The sequence below is a fragment of the Nyctereutes procyonoides genome, unplaced genomic scaffold (genome assembly GCF_905146905.1).
Source record: "Nyctereutes procyonoides isolate TBG_1078 unplaced genomic scaffold, NYPRO_anot_genome, whole genome shotgun sequence".
Taxonomy (NCBI): domain Eukaryota; kingdom Metazoa; phylum Chordata; class Mammalia; order Carnivora; family Canidae; genus Nyctereutes; species Nyctereutes procyonoides.
In genome coordinates, this window is record NW_026575133.1 from 4,303,488 (window position 1) to 4,319,793 (window position 16,306).

A 16,306-nucleotide genomic window follows, 5' to 3' on the forward strand; every position below is an offset into this window, starting at 1 on the left:
GGAGGACATTATGCTAAATGAAATAGACCAGGAACAGAAAGACAAATACTACATTATTTCATTTGCAATCTAAAATAGTTGAACAGAAACAGGGAGGTATAATGATGGTTGCCAGAGGCTTTAAGGGGAGATAAGTAGGGAAGTGTTGGTCAAAGAGTACAAAGTTTCAGTTATGCAAAATAAATAAATTCTGGAGATCTACTGTATGACATAGAGCCACATATTATCAACACTATATCCTTAAAATTTTGCTAAGAGGGGGGATCTTAGGTTAAGTGCTCTTACCACTGAAAGACAAATAAACAACCCCTCCCCCCAAAGAAAACAAGGCGGTGGAGAAAACTTTTTGAGATAATTAATAAATGAGATCATGGCATTGATAGTGATGATGGTTTCATGGGTATCTAATCTCTAAATACATCTAGTTGTATACAACTAAGTATCTACAGCTTTTTGTCATTCCTACCTCAACATGAGTGGCTTAATAAAATCCCCTGCAAATGTCATACTTATTGGTGAAAGACTGAATGCTATGTTGTTTGCAGTAATAATAAGAAGCAACTTAAATGTCCATCAATGAGAACTGATAAGTAATTTAAAGATAGTGAACTAGAGCTATATGTATTAGAAGAGATCTCAAAAACTAAGCAGAATAAAAATAGTTGCAGAATGATATATGTTGTCAAAATATACAAATAATATCATATATCCATTATAGAAGTACATTGTATGTATATATACAGCATATTGTATATATACATCTGTGTGTATTATGTATATAGTATAAGTAAAATAAAAGTGAGGACAAATGTAAGTAAAAAATCCACTGCTTGATGGTTACCTATGTGTTGAGATGGAGGGCAGTGGGGTTGGAAAGGAACACTCAGGTGGTTTTAACTATATCTGAGATGTTGTCTTAAAAAAAAGATCTGAAGTAAATATATCTATATGTAAAGACTTCTTAGCCTTAATAAAGTTAATTATTGGTGAGTAGATGGTATTTATTTCATTATTCTCTATACATCTTTTATTTAGTTTGGTTTTTTTTCCTAATAAAATTACTAAAAATGGGCACTTGGGTGGCTTAGTGGCTGAGTGTCTCCCTTTGGCTCAGGTCATGATCCCAGGGTTTTGGGATCGAGTCCCACATCGGGATCCCTGCAGGGAGCCTGCTTCTCCCTCTGCCTATGTCTCTGCCTCTCTGTGTGTGTCTCTCATGAATAAATAACTAAAATCTTTTTAAAAATGCTAAAAATAAAAAAGTTTTAACATGGTTATTTTAATGAAAAAGGTAACTTCTGGAGAGGGGCTAAGATAGGAGAAGGAGACTATTGCTTTTAATCATAACCAATTCTGCAGTATTTGATTTCTAACCTTGTTGATTAAAAACTACAATTAAAAGATTTTTATTTGCTTTAATGAAAATGGTCTTTTATGAAACTGGAAAAGTTTGAGGACCACTTCACAGATTCTAAACATTTTGATGCCTCTATCTTACTTGTCTTTGTGTTCTTGAGTCTAGCTGCAGTGCCCAACACACAGAGTATAGTAAGTACATATTGATTGATTGTTGTATTTTATTTCCTAAAGATTATAATCCACCCTGGTCTCTGTGTTCTAATCACTGGTCACAAATTTACTCCTTAGATATATCATTTAACTCTATGGTACTTCAGATTCCTTATTTTTCAGGTGTCAATAATAATACCTGTTTTGCAAGGTTATTTTAAATGTCAAGCAAGAAAATGGATATCAATTTTCTTGAATAGTATAAAGCATATTTGAATTGAAGAAATGTAGTAGATCACTGAAAGGCTGGGAAGAATTCTCAAGGGCTCATAGTTAACATCCATAGTCCAAACTCTTCTAGAACATGTTAGTTACTAAAAAAAATAAAAAATAAAAAAATTAAAAAAATCTTACTTCTGTATATGTGTCTTGAAGCCTCTAACTATGATTTGTTGTCTGGTGGGATAGAGGTAGCAGTTGTGATATGTGGGTTAGCAACATTATGAAAATTGGCTTCTTTAGTCATGAAAAATATTTTCTTAGGAAAAAATTTCTTAAGATGTCATGATGACACATTAGCCAGTTTTTTTGGCAAAGGTCCCATTAAGCCAGTGATAAATCTTACTATATGGCAGTAAGAAGTACACTTCTTACTTGACTTAAAACCATTTTGGCTCTAGGGCAGACCCAGCTCTCCCATGAGGGAGAGGTGGGGATGCTAAATAATTCAAAGAAGAGAAATAATTATACAAAGATATGGGGCATCTCTCCAAAGACTATGATTCTAATGGGGAACTATAAAGAGCTGGTCCAGGGAAGGAAGGAGAGGGTTAAGGAAAAAGGTCACCAAGTACTTGTTGGCACTGATTTAGTCATTTGGGTATTGAATGTAATCAATGATGAGACATGGTCCTTGCTTTCAAGGAATTTATAGGCTGTGATATAGTGACTTGGATACAACCAGCAGATTATCAACATGGAATAGAATAAAGAGGCAAAAACACATGCACTAGTCATGTTGGTCACATACAAAAGCCACACTTTTAGATTGTATTATTTTTCTTTTGGATGTGAAGATGGAATGTTGTTGCTAAGCTTGAAGAGTCTTTGTCCAGAAACAGCATGAACAGACAAGTCCCTTTGCCAAAGCCACTAAAATAGTGACAGTGCACACTTGGTTGTTTCTATCTCAAGTGCCCAGAAGAAGCCCAAGTGGCCTCTCTATAGGATATTCTCAGTTTATAGTTTATTGTGTTCCAAAGACTCATTTAGCAGTTGGCTGTGGGAAATTTGGCACGTATTTTCACATAGAAACAAAACCACAAATGGGGGTCATTTTTTAGACTGGCCCAAGAAAGTTTGTACAAATCCACTATAAATAAAAAATTGTAATACTAATAGCATGGTAGGGTCTGACTCCTATGTGTACTATCTGTATGTGTGTGTTTGTGTATTTCAAATTTGAATTGGAGATGCCAAGGTCCCCTTTCTTTTGATACAGCCCCTCACACTTTCATCTACTAGTACTGAACATGAAGATTTGCTGATCTTAAGCAATGACTGAGTGTGCATGTGTGTGCCATGAGATATACCACTCAGAAATCCTGCTACAGGGAGTGTAACTGATGATCTGCTCTAGCTGCTGCCCCTCTGCATCCAGAACTGTGTTCATCATGAACTTCTATCTCCCTCGAGCTGTTTTTGCCAGTCAGTGACTAAAAATGGTGGGCAAAGTTACTAAGGCATGCCCATTCCAGCAAGTTGCAAGACTTCTACAAATTTGGCTTGAGGACTTCCCATCACGCTGACAGAACCTTTTCTGGAACTGTGCTGTAGTCTAAGATTCCTTCTACTCTATTTTTCCTTTTTTTCTCCACAGATGTTCAACTGGTCTGAAGGCTTTCTTCCCCTTTGACAGTTCCCCTGCCCCTAATCTCTGGCATAGACTAATCCTATCTTTGTGTCTGCTTCTTGACATAAACTACTGCAAATAATAATGAGAATGGTCTAAGTAAGATAGGAATTTGGGACTGGCTTACTCACCATCTTGTGGGAAAAAATACCATCTTGAGTGTGGAACATGGGTGCTAAAGATTTCACTGGTAGTAACATGACACAAGAGTCAGGTATATAGAGATGCAGCTGCAAAAGAAATGGGTTAGGGGAAGATATCTACAAGGACAGCAGAGTTGCAGATTACTGCTATATTGCATTCAGGCTCTGAAGAAAAATAATGAGAAATTGAGAGCCATTAACAAATAACTAATGGCTAAGTGTGAGAGCCAGAGGACTTCACTGGTTGTTTATAGAGGCACCCTTATATTCTGTGGTAGAAGAGCAGACAGCTAAGTAGAAAACTGAAGATCTAAGAGTTACACAGCTTCAGAGACATTTGAATGCTTAATCAAGACATGTCTGTTATCATAATATCAGGGCTCTGTATGGAAAAACCCAGTACCTTGAAGTATGGGTTAGGGACATCTGGATTGATGTCCCAGATGTTGGAGCTGAAGATGCCCTAGAGCTTACAAGGTGGCCCACTCTTCCCAAGTAAGAGGTTGCACTCATCCTGTGTTGCAAGACACTGCGGAAGCCTCTCCCTGCAAGACAGCAATTTTCCTCCTCAGAAGCTGCCCCATATCCTCTTCTAGCTGCCAGGCTCATTACTAGAACTAAAGCCCAGCATTACCAGTTAAGGAAAGGAAGAGACTATACAGTCAAGTAAGTGTCTGGGAGAATTAGCTAGTATGTATCAACAGAAGCCAGGGATATACTCCTGAAGATGTTGAATCAAGAGGGCCAGGACAAGATTGGATAATCAAGGATTCATTGACTTGGGGATGTTTTCTTAGGACATGGGATTTAACATCTGACAAGGATCCCAGGGGATGGGGCAAACTCACTGCTAAGATGACATTTAGTGCAGAAATGCCTGAGTTGCCCTGGGATGGTAGAGAGAGGAACAAGAGACTGAGAGAAGTGGACATGGTAGAATGGATATACTAATAAGGCCAGAAGACCCACCAGATGAGTAGGCCCCATGGGAGAAACCAAATGACACCATTCCACAAAGATCATAAGAAATGTGCTTGTGAGAGGGCCACAGCATCACTAATAAGGTTCAGTGGTGGCTCTTAGCCACAGGTCAGGTTTGGGCTTGTCAATAACCATAAGGATGGGATGATGGGGGCCAAAGAAATAGAGCCCAGGTGGTGGTATTTAACTATAAGAAGCCAAAAGGTTACAATTATGATAATGGCCAGCAAGGTGAGAGGGGCAGCCAAGAGGGCCAAACCAGCAGGGAATTGTGAAGGTAGTTAGTAAAGCATGACATCCCTAGAGGCAAAAAGATGGGCAGCCAACAAGAGTGTTATTTAATATCTACAACCACAGAAATGGATGGGCAGGCAGTTGAGGATGTTTGCCGTAATAAAAAGGTCCTAATCTCTTACTAGTTCTTGATCCTGAGTCAATTTTTAGGTCCAGAACCCACTGACTAAAGTCATGGCCAGATATTTAGGGGGAATACTGTAGCATCGTATAATGATTCTCCTTCCCCCATAAAAGTACTATAGCCACTTAGTCAGATAATTTACACTGAAAAAAAAGAAAGAACTCAGACATTTTGAGGAATATTTAGTATAGGGGCTGAGTGGACAGTGATACCTGGAGACTCAAAGTGTCAATAGGGCCCCTATTACTGATTGATTGATTTGATTTACTCCAAGAATGAGTATGGAAAATAAGGAAAAAGGTTCTATTCCTTGGACATGGCTACAGAAGGTAGTCTTCCATGTATAAATTCTAGAGGCAAAAACATCATTAACAAAAAGTATTGAGTATGAGAATTACTGCTGGGAGGTTGGAATACTGAGTAGAAATTTATTAGATACCAGAGATTTCTAGGGAAAATGAAAACTGCAAGGACAGTCCTTCCATTAGGCCTCAGTAAGCTAATGAGAACAGCAAAGAATTATGACTAAGGAAAATCTATTTCCCCTTCTTGTAAAGGCCATTAGCTTCTACTTTGCTGCTCCCTATTTAAAAGCTTACTTTTGGTGACCTGTTCCTGAGATCCTAGATAAAGGTATATGAACCTTCACCCAGAGTCAAGGCTATTCTGCATGTAAGAAGTATTATAATAAATCAATAGACACAGCAAAAATCTATTCCTCTACAGCTTAACTATAACTATTTTTCTAGCATAATATTATTTCCTTATATTTTCTTGGATTTTTTAAAAAATGAGAGTCTAGGCTTTTAGTATTCTGCAACTCAGAACCTGTGGGTTCATTTAGATACCAGAACTACCGATGCATCCACCAGAACTCCATTAATAAAGAATAAGAGACCCACTTCTTAGATTAGCTCTCTTTCTCTGAACCAGTCCATAGGAGTAGAAAAGACTTACTCTGGCACGATATTCACAGACAATTATACTAATTACTCTGGTCCTGACACTTTTAGGATATACAGTAACAACCTCCCTTGTAATTTGTAATCCCTTGCTCTAAATTCCAATTTGTTTATGGAAATTTCAGATCAAATAATCCTCATAAAACTTAACACCTCCTCTGGAAAAAGATATTTTGGCAATATGTATCAAAAGCTTTAAAAATGCATATACCCTTTGATTAAAAAACTCCACTTCTAAATATTTTCTCTGTGGAATTTACAGAACTGAATTCCAAGTACATAAGAATGTTCATTACAATAAAAAAAAAGAATGTTCATCACAGCTTTGTTTAATGGTAGGGAAAGAGAGAGTAAAAGACTGGCTAAATTTCTAAGAATAGGGGAAATGGAATATAAATCCATAGGATGGATTCAATAAATGCACTACAGAGAAACATTTTTGACATAGGAAAATATTAATATTACTAAGTGAAAAATAGATCGCAAAACAATAAATATAATCCTTTTGTTTAAAAAAATTGCTAAATAAATATTTATGTGCTTTTAAAGCTTTCTGCCTTGGCTATTGTTCTGAGCTTTCTGTCTTATTTCAGCCTTAATGGAGATCTTTCAAATTAAAACTAACAGGAAATTTTAATCATCTTTTGATGATATACATATGTACATATATATATGAATTTTTTTTGCATTTGTATATCCACCCAGCCATCCATATACGTACCTATTCTGGTCCTTAATGTCTCCTCTGCCATCACTATATGTATTTGTGTACACACAAAAATAATGAAGATAGAGAAGATATTAAAAACCAGAATAGAAAATAATATAATTAAATGTTAGTGCCCTGATCAACTTTCACAGTTCTCCTTGGAGAGGCTAATGTAATATTTAAGAGAAGAATTCCTATCTACTCCACATATTTCTATCTGGTTCCTCAATGCTAAGTGATGCAAGAAAGCAGAAGCTAGAGAGCCACAGTTACTAAGCCAACATCACCAACAACCACCCAAACAAAATGCAGTATTATGCTTAAATGATGGCATCAGGTCTCTCTCTTGCTTCTTGGCACTTGACTATATTATTAATGTGTGTTAGTGTGTGGGAGAAACCTCCTAAGTCAGCTGCACAATCAGATCAAAACTCTCAAGAGGTTCCCACTCATTCCAAACTCCACTCACCAGTTAATTGCATCCTTCTTTCTTTTAGTCATCATTACTCTGGCTGGTGAGGTGTGGGCCTGGTCAGGGGGAAAGCAGCAGGGCAGATGCTGCAGTTTTAAGTGAGATCAGATGTTGCCTTCCCTGAAGTGAGATCTGGAAAATGTCAGTTCTTAAGTAACAGGTATTGGCAGCTGAACAGTCGGCCTTCCCCACCAGGCTCAGCATTCCCTTCCCTCACAAGCAGATTTCCCTTTTTCTTTTATATCACCTCAATCTCCTTCGGCTCCTCTTTAGAGGTCATTAAGTAAGAATTTCCACTTTGTAGATCTTCCTTAGACATGATTCTAAGAGTGTTGGGAATGAGAAGGTTTTGATGATATAATGCCACAAGTCTCAATAAAACACTCCCTAGTGTTGTTGGTGACCTAGAATCTTACCTGTGGAGGAAGTATAAAAGATTTCTTGGTGGAGTGGGAAAGAATGATTGGATCCTGGCTCTTTTCTCCATATGCTGAGAGCTACAGGCAGAAACACAGCACACAAGTTTGATAAAGTCAAGGCATTAAATGGAGCTGAGAGAACATTCTTCAGGTTTCCTTTCTTTTTTCTTCTGCTAGGTCTGGAACCATTCCATCACAGAATTGCAATCCAGATTGCAGAAACACACATGTGCACATACACAGCTGATGCATGATCATCTTTATTGTGCTTGGTTTATTTGCATAATGTGCCTCTGCACATTCGAAGATTGAACTAAGTAATAGTGGGGAATGTTTGGTAGTTCTATCTTAAATAGGATGTGGCTCCTTTCTGGGATAAAGCCCACACTGACTTAAGGGTACTTAGATGAAATATGGATCACTATGAGTGTGGGGTCAGTGCCAGTGATTCTCTAGTCTAGTTGGGGTAAATGAAGTCTGTGATGAGTCCCAACAACTCTGAGTTTAGTTGATGACTAACAATCAAATGAGTGAAACAACCTCAGAAATTAAAGCACGGAGAGACTAAGCAAGAACTAAGGAAAGAGCACTGGACTATGAGCTCTGGTCAAATCTTAACTAAGAATGCTTCATCACCTCATCCCTCTTCACTTAATACTCTCTCTAGGCAATCTGATCCATCTCTATGGCTTTATACCTACCTATACATGTTAGTATTTTATTCCCAAATTTAAATCTCTAGTCCAAGGTTTGTCACCTGAACACCATCCATACCGGGCTTATCAATCATCTCTATGAATAATCCACATGCATTTCAAATGGCACCTGTGAAAAAATAAACTCATTTATTTTTCCACCCCAATAAATATTTTTTATATTCTCTGAATTGATAAATTATATAATCATTTATCAGAAATTGTGGGATTTATTCCAGGTTCTTCCCTCTTCCCTTTGGGACCAACCAAAGCTGGTCATCAAGTCTATCTTCTAAACCTTTCCTAGATTTTTCCTTCCAAAGTCCCCACCACTTCTATCCTAATTCACGCCACCATATCATTCACCCAAAAAACTGAGAACACAGCCTTCCCATTTAGCACCCTTCAATCTTGTCTCCATACTATAACACAGAGAGCTTTCTAAAAAGGAGATCTACACATCATCTATGTAGCAGTCTTGCCAAACATATTTAAACAGAATCTAACCATAAGGAAACAATCAGACAAATCCAGATTTAGGTGCATTCTATAAGACAACTGGTTTAGACTCTTCAAAAATACCAATGTCACAAAAAAACCCAAAAATATAACTGAAGGGATTGTTCTAGATAAAGAAAGACTAAAGAAAACTAAATATAAACATGATTCTTCTTTGCATCCAAAATTGATGGGGAGGGAGTGGGAATAGCTACCGTGGACATTATTAGGATAATTAGGGAAAACTACGATATGAACTATGTATTATATAATATTGAATCAATAAATGTTGAGTTTCATAGGTGTTGGAATGGTATTGTGTTTATACAGGAGAAAGTTCTTTTTTTATTTTTAAAGATTTATTTATTTATTCATGAGAGATACAGACTGAGGGAGGCAGAGACATAGGCAGAGGGAGAAGCAGGTTCCTTGCAGGGAGCCTGATGCAGGACTCGATCCTGGATCCCGGGATCATGACCTGAGCCAAAGGCAGGCACCCAACTGCTGAGCCACCCAGGCGTCCCAGAAAATTCTTAATCCTAGGAGATGCATGCTAAGGTATTTAGAGATGAAATATCATGATGTCTGCAATTTACTCTCAAACAATTCAGCAAAAAATTACATAGGTAGATGGCTAAGTGATAGAAATCAAATGTGGCAAAATGTAAACAACTGATGGATCTAATCTTTCAATTTTCCCTATGGTTTTAAATTTTTCAAAATAAAAGTTGTAGGAAAAAGGAGAAAGAGAGGAGCCAATCACCATTGCTAAATGTTCTTCCAGTAGACATCTTCCATCTTGCAAAATCAACTTGAATTTCTTAGAGATTTAAAAAAATGGTAGGTAGGTCATTAAGGTTGACCTACCAAAGCCATGTACTTTCATCCCCAACACCTCTGGCAGGCTTAATTCCCAAGTACCATATCACAAGTTAATGCAAGACTTAAAAGCGATAAATGGAAGTGACTAGGTAGTTCAACAGATAAATTTGATTTAAGCCTGCCATTTTCTTTCTTTCTTTTTTTTTAAAGATTTTATTTATTTATTCATGAGAGACACACACACACAGAAAGAGAGAGAGAGAGAGAGAGAGAGAGATGCAGAGACACAGGCAGAGGGAGAAGCAGGCTCCATGCAGGGAGCCCAACATGGGACTCAATCCCAGGTCTCCAGGATCAGGCCCTGGGCTGAAGGTGGCGCCAAACCGCTGAGCCACCATGGCTGCCCTACCTGCCATTTTCTTTCATACAAAAGAATATGAAAACAATTACAAGCAAATTTTCATTGAATCCTCATAACAACTAAATGAGATACTTAGTTTCATTTTAGCAATCAGAAAAATGGTAAATAAATAAGAGAAAATCTAACTGAATTATGTCCCAGAATTTTTATAGCTGTCAGACCAATAAAGTGCATTATTACATGACACAGGAAGTTTGCAGAGTAAACATGTAAACCTTTTACAAACAAGATAGTTGAAGCTTTGTCTTCTAATAACATCATTAGTTTTTTGTTTATTCTCTATGTCATAGTTTTATTCAGCCTCACAACAAAATAAAACAATTTTTTAAACTCAATGTCAAGCCCCAGTAAAATCCTTGTTGCAGTTGGGATAACAACCTGAAGGTGCCTTATGAGGGAATCCCTGTCTCCCTATCTTTTCTCTTCCCTTGTCATATCCACTTTTTACTCCTTCGGGGGGTATTACTTAACTACTTGTATTTCTTTGAGGCATAGGTCTTCTCATTTCACCAGCCTTTCCTGCTGAGTGGTCTAAATCAAGAGAAATATGATGTAGCCCTTAATGCCACAGGTGTGCCTAACATAAACATATTATATACAAAAACACCCAAGACCAAATATATGCATATAAGAAGTCGGGTTGTCAGGATTCTGCTTCCAGGATGACTACTATGGCAAGTCCCTATCATAGTTCATTTATAAAAGGCAGTGGTTGATCAGATTATATCCAATGTCCATCTGCTCTCTGCCTCACTGTCCATGAATCTAAGAAGTGGCATAGAGAAAGCACAAGAGAATTTGTGTAATACACTCTGGTATAGAAGAGGTTTTCCTCTTAAGAGAAATCATCTCAAAGAAGTTGTGAAAGTCAAAAAAAGATAAAGTTCCAAGTCACAGTTAAGTTTAATGATGATAAGTCACTTGTTATATCATAGTCACTGATGATATAGCAGAAATCCAAAATATGTCATCTTTGAGATTTATATCAAATTACATATGAAAATCTAAATAATATGGTGAAACAGATGTTAAGTGAGAGATTAGTTTTAAGCTGCAGGATGAGATTTAGCTCAATTTTGGTTACTGGGCAGAAAATGGATTCAGGGGGCAGTGAGTAAATGCACTGATATGAATATAGCCCATGAAGGAGAAAAATTCATTTCTTAGTGTCTCATTTTCGTCATCTGATAGATGCAGAGATAAATTATTGAAAGCTCTGAGAAAGATCAGTGTCTGAAGTCACTGACACAGAAATACCTTGAAATTATTCAATCTCTCCCTCTCTCTCTCTTCCAAAAGACAGAGCTACTTCCGCACATTGAAATTGATATTTGAGAGAGGTGGAATCACTTGTAATAAAGCTGAAGGAAGAAGTGCTCCCATATTATTCAACTCACTCAACATGGAAAGTGGGAACACAAATTAGGGAATGGTACTATTTTATGCAGTTCCATTATTTTATTGAGGGGAAGACTTCAGTCAGTTAGTAATCCTACTAGTACTACTTCTAGTAATAATACTAGAAAAACATTAATTTTGAAGTCCAAACCATTGCAGTTAACTTACAAAGTTTTTATCAAGAAGCTGACATCAAAGGGTAGAGAGTTGCTTGATTTGGGAGAGACTTACTAAACAGCCAAACGTTGGTTGCAAGCATGGAGGATCTCCCATAATACATGTTTTACCTTACTTTAAGCTGAAACTCTCTGAGCAGATTTTTTTTAATTACATAAAATTAAAATTGTTTCCTTTATAAGAACAAAAGTAAGGAAGAGAGGGGAGGGAAAGAGGGAGAAACAGTATATGCAGGAAGGCCAATTTAGAAAAGAGGTTCTGAGAACTGTTTACAAAGTACTCAGAAAACAGGTGATAATTCTTTCTCATAAATTAGAAGCAGAGGGCAGCCTGGGTGGCTCAGCGGTTTAGCGCCGCCTTCAGCCCAGGGCATGATCCTGGAGCCCCGGGGTTGGTCCCGTGTCAGGCTCCCTGCATGGAGCCTGCTTCTCCCTCTGCCTGTGTCTCTGCCTCTCTCTGTGTGTGTGTGTGTGTGTGTCTCATGAATAAATAAATAAAATCTTTTAAAAATAATAAATAAATAAATAAATAAATAAATAAATAAATAAATAAATAAGAAGCAGATAATTTAACAGCTGAAGAAAGTGTGCAAAGAGCTAATATGGGAAATGAAACCATAGTCAAGCACAAAGCATCGAAAATCTCTAATTCTTAGAAAAAGTTGTGTTTATCAATAACTGCTGGAAATGATTAATAAATAGCTAAATTTTTATTAGGAAGACATTTCATTTGTACTGAAATATTTATGCTTTTTTTCAGTCTTGCTCCTTGTTATAACTTTTGAGTTGTGTAAATAACAGTAATTGGTGGGAAAATCACAGAAACATGGTTACAATTGGGTTTCTTATATAAATAAAAAAATATTTTTTTAAGTAAAGCATACATCAACAGGATTTTTTGCTTTAGAACTTTCACCCTAGCTGTGACATGAAAGATGGACTGAGGACTGGAAAGTGGGTTAGGGTTAGGGTTAGAAATAGAAAACAGGAGATTATTATAATACATTGACAAGAGTTAGGTTTTGATTGTTTAGATAGAGAAGATGAAAGAAAAACATAAGTTAAATGAATGTTTTCAACAGAAAAGGAGTTGTGAGATTTGTGAAATCTAAAAATACATTTGACAAATCTTAAAATAGAGAAAAAATTCTGGGAAAATTCTTTCAGGTCTATTCAAATGTTACTTTTTCAGTGAAGCCTTCTGTAAGGGAAAACAAAAAAATGGCATGATAACCACACTATTTCCTTTTTCTGGGCAGATAGGAAGGTATTTCTTAGCTTCCCTTGTATTGTAGTTAAGGGTGGGAAGACATGACTTAGTTTTGCAAGTGAGAACATGATCAGGAGATATGTGTTACTTACAGGTCAAATACCTATTGGCTACTGGTCTACCTCTATTTGTCTCTACCCTTAGAAACTATATTGCAGGGATGCCTGGGTGGCTCAGAAGTTGAGCATCTGCCTTTGGCTCAGGGCATGATCCTGAAGTCCTGGAGTCAAGTCCTGCAGTGGGCTCCCCGCAGGGAGCCTGCTTCTCCCTCTGCCTATGTTTATGCCTCTCTCTCTCTCATTAATAAATAAATAAAATCTTGAAAAAAAAAAGAAACTATATGGCAATGTGGTAGCATCAAGTTATGGAGGAAGCCTGAAATCCTGAATTGCTGAATGGAGTAATGAATCACCTATATCAGACTTCCCCTGAGCAAAAAGTAAACTTTTGTTGGGCTAAAACCACTGGTATTTAGATTTATTACTACAGCACAGCATTGCCTATTTTTTAAATTTAATTAATTAATTTTATTTTATTTTATTGGAGTTCAATTTGCCAACATATAGCATAACACCCAGCACTCAGTCCATCAAGTGCCCCCCTCAGTGCCCGTCACCCAGTCACCACCTCCCCCCCCCCGCCCACCTCCCTTTCCACCACCCCTTGTTCGTTTCCCAGAGTTAGGAGTCTCTCATGTTCTGTCTCCCTCTCTGATATTTCCCACTCATCCACTCATTTTTCTCCTTTCCCCTTTATTCCCTTTCACTAATTTTTATATTCCCCAATGAATGAGACCATATAATGTTTGTCCTTCTCTGATTGACTTATTTCACTCAGCATAACACCCTCCAGTTCCATTCACATCGAAGCAAATGGGGGGTATTTGTCATTTCTAATGGCTGAGTAATATTCCATTGTATACATATCCCACATCTTCTTAATCCATTCATCTTTCGATGGACACCAAGGCTCCTTCCACAGTTTGGCTGCTGTGGACATTGCTGATATAAACATCGGGATGCAGGTGTCCCGGCGTTTCATTGCATCTGTATCTTTGGGGTAAATTTCCAGCAGTGCAATTGCTGGGTCGTAGAGCATTGCTTATTTTGAATATATATCTTCCCTGGCCACCCTATCTAAAATTTTCTCTGACCCTCTCTCCACACAAAAACCCAAACACACACATACACACTTACCATCCCTACTTTTTTCCTCTTTTAGCACTTATCACTCTATAATTTATAATGCATTTTATGTATTTATCTTACTTATTATTTCTCCCAGAATGCCTTCCATGGGGGCTGGGTCTGTTTATGTATGTTTGCTTCACTGTTATAAGCCCAGTGATACAGTGCTTGGAACATGGTAGGCACTCAAAAGATATTTGTTGGGTGAATGAATAGAAAGATAAGTTTAGTTGTGTCTGAAAAACAGTGAGACTTTTGAATAGAGAGGTACTAAGATATATCTGTGAATTCAAGTATGAGAGACCCATCCATAGACACATACTTGGGACACATCAGCATAGTTGGAGGGGTCATAGTTGAAGTCATAGAAATGAGTTTACTCAGAGATGAGTGTTGCAGGTTGGGTTTTTCAAGAGCAAAAGCTGAGACAAAGTCTGAGGGTTTATTAAGGATCAATACCTTTCAAAGAAAGGGAAGTAAGTGCATTGGACAGAGAAAAAGTTAAACTGCAGTGCAAGCTGAATATGCCTCAGCCAACCTGATGGGGAGCTCTGAAGCAAATATTGCCTGTCAGTGTTGTCCTGCATCAGTCCAGAATGGTTGAGCCTAATACCCCCCACTCATTCAGTCACTAATGTGTGTGCCCTGAGAAGGACTGACCTTGAATGAGGAGAATCCTAAATGAGACAACAGCTGACCTCACTCTCCAAAGCTAGGTGCTAAGCACTTCTCTGAAGTAAACTCTGAGCAATATATCTACATATCTACCACAAATGAAAAGAAAAGGCTAATGGTTAGGGTTGCCAGATTTAATAAATATGAACACAAATAATGTTATTTCATTAATACACACCTGTCCCATGTAGTATTTGGGATATACTTATACTAAAAAATTATTCGCTGTTTATATGAAATTCAAATTTAGCTGGGTGTCCTGTATTTTATCTGGCAACTCTTCTAAGGATTGAATCTTAGAGTAAAGCCACAGTTGTCAGAAAAGAAGTTAAGTAGAATTGTTATAAAGAGATAAGAGGAAGTCACAGAATGATCCAAGAACCAAAATGAAGTAATAGTAATGAGATCTAAGGAAGGAGGTGATTTTTTAAAATAATAAGATGATGATAGAATAGAGAACCTTGAAAAGTGGGGAAGGTAGATAAAAGAAGATAAAGACTGAGAATTACTTCAGTTATTTAGAAACTAGGGATAATAAAGTCTCAAAAAATAATGGAATCCAATGTCAAATGACACTGAAAAGCAGAACACAGCTAAAAGATTTGGGGTTGGGGGGACCTCAGACCATGAGGTATATCAAATTAGATGTGGCAGGGCATGCCTTGCCACAAGGTGGCACTCATAGTTCCACTTTTTCAGAGTTTCTATCAATAAACATTCTGCAAATTTTTTATTGTCCTAGAACAAAGAGAATATCTTATGTTTCACAACTTTACATATAGTTTATGTTTCATGGTCTATCATTTTCCCACAGCTTGTCATTGTTTTCCCTTTAGAATACAAAGACATAAAAATATCAGAATTGATTGGCAGGGGTGGGCAGGGGCAGGCATTAAGACCTGGAGGAGAGAGCAAATGTAATGCTATCGCAGGTACTCAGTATAAAGCTTTAACAGAAGGCTGTTGGATTTGGTCAACAGATAAGGATTGAGCTTCAAGAAAAATAATACTTTTGAAGATGGAAATCGGATTGTCTGGTGTTGAGGACTCACAGTGTGCTTTGAAAGTAGACAGACTATGTGTTTAGCACATCTGCTGTGAAAGATTGGAGGGGAGCCAGGGCAACTTTTTAAGGAACTTCTCAAATATGGATTTGTTTGCCTTATTCATAAGATTCAAATATTCTACCAAGATACCTGTTCAATGGCAGTTGACCTCACATCACAATATCTCTGCACAAATGCATCTGTGCTGCAGAGATACTTCGACTTAACTAAATTACTCCATTAGTCCCCCAATATTATAGCACTTATTCTTTTCAAAATAATTTCCTATTTCTCGTATTATATTGCTCATAGTGTGAATATTTGAATAGAGGCCTACAGAGATGACAAGATTTGCCTCACTTTGCACAGCTAGATAGAAACAGATCCATGGACCAGTTTTCTGATGCCTAATTCCATATCCCTTTTACTGAATTATTCTTTTGTCATTTGATTTCTAGTTCAAGTTTTCCACATATCTAATTTTATTTTTTCTGGCATGCATAAAATGAGAATGGTTCTTTGAAATTACCCTGTTTTGATTAGTTTCTATGCTATCTCAGATCTATAACAGTTAAAACTTATCTGTCTCCAGA

The 16,306-nt window shown here is 37.3% G+C and overlaps 1 protein-coding gene across 3 annotated transcripts in view; it reads right to left on the minus strand.

Moving 5' to 3' along the window:
• HPSE2 (heparanase 2 (inactive)) overlaps positions 1 to 16,306 on the minus strand; it is a 632,933-nt gene that overhangs the window by 263,319 nt on the left and 353,308 nt on the right. The window lies entirely within an intron of this gene.